Genomic DNA, 7,427 nt, shown 5'->3' with positions numbered 1-7,427 from the left:
AGCAGTAAAAGCATTAGCAAGCAGTAAATAGTATTATTATTATTATTATTATTATTATTATTATTAAGGCGTTTTCAGTAGCGACGCGGCTGAGGGCAAACGAGTCAAACGGAGGGAAGCCAGAATGCGAGCAAACGCCTTTCCAATGCGTTTGCTCTCGTTTGGCAAACCCTTTTCAGCCAATTAGCGTGGAACAACCCCATCAACCTCATGGAATGAGATCAAGAAGGAGTTACATTTCGAATAAAACTGAATAGTTAGACGTATGTTAGGCCATAGAAGTGGGTACTGTAGATGTAAAATTACGTTTACATATTGTGCGGCATACTGGAGAGAACCGATATAAAAAAAAATACGGCGTGAAATAAATTAAGGAGCTGGTGGTAGCTGGTGACATGTCGCATCTATCCGTCAGAAAACCGATGCCATACATCTACAATGGAACACCTTCAAAACAAGCCCGCGTAGATCAAACCACTTCCAGGACCGAAGACCTGTTGTTTTGGATGAGTATTGCGCTGCTCGGCCCTCGGCATATACAAATGATGAAACACTAGTGACCTATAATACTCCCCATCAAAGAATAAATCTCCAAACTCTTCCACTATCCTGCTGTGTTTACGTCTTGACGACAGCGCTAGCTCAGGCGACTGATGTGTACGATAACTTCTCCCAGGGATTGAGATCACAGTGACACGGTCGTCTGGCACCACCGACGGTGTCCTCAGCACTGTCCTGTTCAGCGTGAAGTCAAACATGTTTGGCCTTGCGGTGACTCTACCGAAACACCCGGCAGCAGCAGCAGCAGCAGCAGCAGCAGCAGCAGCAGCAGCAGCAGCAGCAGCAGCAGCAGCAGCAGCAGCAGCAGCAGCAGCAGCAGCAGCAGCAGCAGCAGCAGCAGCAGCAGCAGCAAAAACAGCAGCAGCAGCAGCAGCAGCAGCAGCAGCAGCAGCAGCAGCAGCAGCAGCAGCAGCAGCAGCAGCAGCAGCAACAGCAGCAGCAGCAGCAGCAGCAGCAGCAGCAGCAGCAGCAGCAGCAGCAGCAGCAGCAGCAGCAGCAGCAGCAGCAGCAGCAGCAGCAGCAGCAGCAGCAGCAGCAGCAGCAGCAGCATTAGCAGCAGCAGCAGCAGCAGCAGCAGCAGCAGCAGCAGCAGCAGCAGCAGCAGCAGCAGCAGCGGCATGAGCAGCAACAACAGCAGCAGTAGCAGCAGCAGCAACAACAGCAGCATTATTAATCATTACAGCAGCAGCAGCAGCAGCAGCAGCAGCAGCAGCAGCAGCAGCAGCAGCAGCAGCAGCAGCAGCAGCAGCAGCAGCAGCAGCAGCAGAAACAACAGCAGCAGCAGCAGCAGCAGCAGCAGCAGCAGCAGCAGCAGCAGCAGCAGCATCACACACACATTAGCAGCAGCAGTAGCAGCAGCAGCAGCAGTAGTTGCAGTAGCAGTGGCAGCAGCAGCAGCAGCAGCAGCAGCAGCAGCAGCAGCAGCAGCAGTAGCACCAACAGCAGCAACAGCAGCAGCAGCAGCAGCAGCAGCAGCAGCAGCAGCAGCAGCAGCAGCAGCAGCAGGCAGCAGCAGCAAGCAGCAGCAGCAGCAGCAGCAGCAGCAGCAGCAGCAGCAGCAGCAGCAGCAGCAGCAGCAGCAGCAGCAGCAGCAGCAGCACCAGCAGCAGCAGCAGCAGCAGCAGCAGCAGCAAACAGCAGCAGCACCAGCAGCAGCAGCAGCAGCGGTGCAGCAACAGCAGCAGAACCAGCAACAACCCAGCAGCAGCAGCAGCAGCAGCAGCAGCAGCAGCAGCAGCAGCAGCAGCAGCAGCAGCAGCAGCAGCAGCAGCAGCAGCAGCAGCAGCAGCAGCAGCAGCAGCAGCAGCAGCAGCAGCAGCAGCAGCAGCAGCAGCAGCAGCAGCAGCAGCAGCAGCAGCAGCAGCAGCAGCAGCAGCAGCAGCAGCAGCAGCAGCAGCAGCAGCAGCAGCAGCAGCAGCAGCAGCAGCAGCAGCAGCAGCAGCAGCAGCAGCAGCAGCAGCAGCAGCAGCAGCAGCAGCAGCAGCAGCAGCAGCAGCAGCAGCAGCAGCAGCAGCAGCAGCAGCAGCAGCAGCAGCAGCAGCAGCAGCAGCAGCAGCAGCAGCAGCAGCAGCAGCAGCAGCAGCAGCAGCAGCAGCAGCAGCAGCAGCAGCAGCAGCAGCAGCAGCAGCAGCAGCAGCAGCAGCAGCAGCAGCAGCAGCAGCAGCAGCAGCAGCAGCAGCAGCAGCAGCAGCAGCAGCAGCAGCAGCAGCAGCAGCAGCAGCAGCAGCAGCAGCAGCAGCAGCAGCAGCAGCAGCAGCAGCAGCAGCAGCAGCAGCAGCAGCAGCAGCAGCAGCAGCAGCAGCAGCAGCAGCAGCAGCAGCAGACAGCAGCAGCAGCAGCAGCAGCAGCAGCAGCAGCAGCAGCAGCAGCAGCAGCAGCAGCAGCAGCAGCAGCAGCAGCAGCAGCAGCAGCAGCAGCAGCAGCAGCAGCAGCAGCAGCAGCAGCAGCAGCAGCAGCAGCAGCAGCAGCAGCAGCAGCAGCAGCAGCAGCAGCAGCAGCAGTAGCAGCAGCAGCAGCAGCAGCAGCAGCAGTAGCAGCAGTAGCAGCAGCAGCAGCAGCAGCAGTAGCAGCAGTAGCAGTAGCAGTAGCAGTAGCAGCAGTAGCAGCAGCAGTAGTAGTAGTAGTAGTAGTAGTAGTAGTAGTAGTAGTAGTAAGTTAGGAATAGCAGTACCAGCACTAAGTAATTGTAGCAGTTAGCTTACTTTTTTATTTATATTTTAAGTAGGAATGAGCATCAGCCGAGGGCAAAAAAAAATACATGAAAAAAAGCCCACTTGAGGGCTAGTTCTCTAGAAAGAAGAAAAGCGTCAGCCAAAATTAGTGAGCAAATGTCTGATACCTCCCTCTTAAAAAAAAAAAAAATCGTAGGAAGTCGGAAACAGATGCAGAAAGGTAGTTCCAAAGTTTACTAGTTGAAGGTGTGAATGAATGAGAGTACTGGTTAGTTTTTTACTTAGAGCGTTGGACAGAATAGGGATGAGAGAAAGAAGAAAACCTTGTGCAGTAAGGCCGCAGGAGTAGGGCAGGGCAGGCATGTAATTAGCAAAATCAGTAGAACGTTTAGCAAGAAAATTGCGGTAAAAGATAGAAATAGATGCATTCCGCCGATGAGAAAAAGGCTGAAGATAGATAGTCAGAGGAGGGAGTTAATGAGACGAAAAACTTTTGATTTCACCCTATATAGTAAAACTGTGTGACTGGAACCCTCTAAAAATGCGAAGAGTACTCCATACAGGGGCTGGTAAGTCCCTTGTACAGAGTCAGCAATTGTTGAGGCGAGAAAATGCCTAACTCCATTGAAGCTGTTTTAACAAGAGATGAGATGTAAGGTTTCCAGTTAAGATTATGAGTAAAGGACAGACCGAGGATATTCAGTCTGGAAGAGGAAAATAGTTGGGTGTTATTGAAGAAGAGGGGGCTGTTGTCTGGAAGGTTGCGTCGAGATGACAGATTGAAGAATTGAGTTTTTGAGGCATTGAAAAGTACTATATTTTATCTGCGCCAATCTGAAATCTTCGAAAAATGAGAATTGAGCCGTTCTATGGTGTCCCTGTTGACCTCCTGAAGGGTTGGTGGTCTCTGAAAAGTCGTGGAAAGATATAGGGTGGTATCATCAGCGTAGGAGTGTAAAGGGCAAAAAGTTTGGTTGTCATTGATGAATAATAAAAAGGGATTGGGTGACAGGACAGAACCCTAATTAATAGATTCAGGAGAACAGTCACCGTGTACCACAACAGTAACAAAACGTCTGAAAGGAAACTTGAGATAAGGTTGCAGAAAGAAGGAGAGAAACCGTATGAGGGCAATTTAGTAATCAAAGCTTTATGCCAGACTCTATCAAAAGTTTTTGATATATTTAACGCTTCAGCAAAAGTTTCACCGAAATCTCTAAAAGACGATGGATGACCAAGACTCAGTAAGGAAAGGCAGATCACCAGTAGAGCGACCATGACGGAAGACATACTGGCGATAAGATAGAAAATTGTGAAGTCTGAGAATCTTCCTATTCAGGATAGATTAAAAAACTTTAGACAAGCAAAAAATTAAAGCTATAGGACGGTAGTTTGAAGGATTAGAACGGTCACTCATTTTAGGAACAGGCTAAATGTAAGCAAACTTCCAGCAGGAAGGAAAGGTAGAAGTCGATAGTCAAAGTTGAAAGATTTGAGCCAGGCAAGGTGCAAGCACGGAAGCACAGTTTCTGAGAACAATAGGAGAGACCCCATCAGGACCATAAGGCTTCTAAGGATTTAGGCCAGCGAGGGCATGGAAAACATCATTACGAAGAATTAAAATAATTGTAGACATTAAATAGTCAGAGTAAGGAGGAGAGGGGTGGACAATCCCAGATAAAGAAATGAAGTTATTGGTGATGTTTTTGGCTAGATTTTTTACATTTTCTGTTTATGTAGGAGTGTTTGCCAAGTTGAAGAACAGACTTGGCATGACTCTGCAAAGATTCAGGAGATAGAAGGCTTAAGTACTTTTTATGGGCAACCTCTCTATCATATTCAGCACGACAAAAGGCTGTGTTTAAAACAAGATTTAGAATTAGAATGTCTAGGTTGAGAGAAAGAAAAAGAGAAATGCATGCCTCCATGCCAGACACTATCACCTTTTTTATGCGTTCAGCACAAAGATATTGGTCTCTGACACGGAAGCAGGAATCATTCCAGGGAAAATCAGCATAATACCTCCTCAGGTCCCCCAACTCGCAGAGGCAAAATGCCTCCACTTTGGTGGATCCTGAAGAGTTATTGGAGAGATAGTACAAAATACAGAAATTAGATTGTGATCGGAGGAGCCTAACGAGATGAAAAGGTGACACCAAAAGCAGAATGATTAGATGTGAGGAAGAGATAAAGAATGCTGGGTGTGTCTCCAAGACGGTCAAGAATACAATTAACCCATTATTGCTCCAGCTGGTCTAGGTCATGGAGGATTGCAAAGTTGAAGTCTAGTTCACCAGGATGGTTAGTGAAGGGAGAGGAAAGCCAAAACTTGTAGTGAATATTGAAACCTCTAGGAATGGAAATCTCTGCGAAAGGGTGGAGGGACAGAATTTACCATAGTCAGAAGAGTTAATGGACAGATAGACAACAAAGATGAATTTAATTAAAGAGTGACTGTTCAATCGAAGTCAGATGGTGGATAACTCTCAAGATTCCAGAGCGTGGGCACGAGAGCAAGTTAAATCGTTGCGTACATAAACCAGCTTTGGAACAAAAATTAGAATAGAGAAAGTAGGAGGGAACAAAAAAGGGGCTACTATCAGTTGCCTCAGACAGCTGTGTTTCTGTAAGTAAAAGAAGATGAGGTTTAGTAGAGGAGAGGTGGTGTTCCACATATCAAAAATTAGATCTAAGACCGCGAATTTTGCTTTAATTTATGTAGAAAATGTTCAGGTAGGTTTCAAGGCATTTGGGGCCATTTTTTGAGAGACGAGTCTGACCTGGAGACATTTTTGGTTCCCTTCCACGAAGGGGACACCGAATCATGGTTTTCTTTTAAATTTGATTTTTAAGTGAATGGTGTATATGTGGTAAGTGCATGTAGTTTTGTGTGAAGAAGGAGAATTCTCTTTAGAGGGCAAGCTGTGATTGACCCATTAGTTATATGACAAAAAGGGAAACGTTCAGCGAGATCACAACTAGCTTTAATGCAAAGTTCACACAACCTCCTGAACTCGTGCAATTAGACATCGCTGGAAGAAAAAAAATATCGTTTCGGTAGGAGTCTACTACCTTATCCACAGTAGTAGTAGTAGTAGTAGTAGTAGTAATAGTAATAGTAGAATAAGTAGTAGTAATAGTAGTAGTAGTAGTAGTAATAGTAGTAGTAGCAGCAAGTAGCAGTAGTAGTAGCAGTAGTGAGTAGTAGTAGTCGTATTAAGTAGTAGTAGCACTAGTAGTAGTAGTAAGTACTAGTACTACTAATAATAGTAAGGAACACCAGTAGTAAATATGAATAGTAGTGATAGTAGTAGAAAGTATTAGTACTCGTAGTAGAAGAAGCAGCAACAATAAGGAGCAGTAGCAGTCGTAGTAGTAGTAAGCAGTAGTAGTAAAATTAATAGTAGTAGTAGTAGTAGTAGTGGCAGTAGTATTAGCAGCAGCAGAAAAAAAATAGTAGTGGTAGTAGCAGTAGCAGAGTGGCAGCAATGTGGCAGCAGCAGCAGCGTGGTGAACCAGCAGCAGCAGCAGTAGCAGCAGCAGCAGTAGCAGCAGCAGCAGTGCAGCAACAACAGCAGCAAAACAGCAGCAGTAACAGTAGCAGTAGCAGTAGCAGCAGCAGCAGCAGCAGCAGCAGCAACAGCAAGCACCAGCATGCAGTAGCACCACAAGCAGCAACAGCAACAACAGCAGTAGCAGCAGCAGCAGCAGCAGCAGCAGCAGCAGCAGCAGCAGCAGCAGCAGCAGTAGCAGTAGCAGTAGCAGCAACAGCAGTAGCAGCAGTAGCAGCAGCAGCAGCAGCAGTAGCAGCAGCAGTGCAGTAGCAGCAGCAGCAGCAGTAGCAGCAGCAGCAGCAGCAGCAGTAGCAGCAGCAGCAGTGTTGTTGTGCTGTTGCAGCAGCAACAGCAAATAGCAGTTGTGGTTGTAGTTATTGTTATTATCATTATTATTATTATTATTATTATTATTATTATTATTATTAGTATTAGTAGCAGTAGTAGTAGTAGTAGTAGTAGTAGGAGTAGTAGTAGTAGTAGTAGTAGTAGTAATAGTAGGAGTAGTAGTAGTAATAGTAGCAGTTAGTAAAAATAAATAGTATTAATAATTAGTACTACTAAACACTAGTAGTAAGAACGCCACCTTGGATGATTCTGGGCTTATTCCTCCCTCCCCTCCTCCCTTTGACTATTCATTTTTACAATTAAAGTTTTTCGTAATGACGTTTCCCATGCCCTCGTCGGCCTTAACCCTCGAAAGGCTTATAAACCTGATGTGGATTCTTCTCCTAAATCTATTAACAGTGGTATTCCTCAGGGATCTGTCTTATCGTCCACTCTCTGTTATTCATTGATGACCTTCTTAAACAAATTTCTTCCCCTATGCACTCCTACACTGATGACACTACCCTACATCTTCCCACGTTCTTTAAGAGGCTACCAACCATTCCCTCTTTTACAATAAATTTCCTCGGTCTGTCCTTTACTCAAAATCTCAACTGGAAACTTCACATCTTATCCCTTGCTACAACAGCTTCTATGAAGTTAGGTGGTCAGCGGTGTCTTCGCTTGTTTTTCTCGCCTCTCCAATTGCAAACTCTGTACAAGGGCCTCATCCGTCCTTGTATGAAATACTCTTTTCATGTTTGGGGATGTTCCACTCATAAAGCTTTATTAGATAAGGTGGAATTAAAAGCTT

At 46.9% G+C, this 7,427-nt stretch overlaps 1 pseudogene; it reads left to right on the top strand.

Annotated features, from left to right (window-relative positions):
• LOC123508411 overlaps positions 1–4,829 on the top strand; it is a 13,587-nt pseudogene extending 8,758 nt beyond the window's left edge.
• Positions 4,830–7,427: the final 2,598 nt, after the last annotated feature.

Source organism: Portunus trituberculatus, chromosome 3, assembly GCF_017591435.1.
Source record: "Portunus trituberculatus isolate SZX2019 chromosome 3, ASM1759143v1, whole genome shotgun sequence".
NCBI lineage: Eukaryota > Metazoa > Arthropoda > Malacostraca > Decapoda > Portunidae > Portunus > Portunus trituberculatus.
Note: the sequence above shows the minus strand (reverse complement) of the source record. Positions and strands in the feature narration are given on the sequence as shown.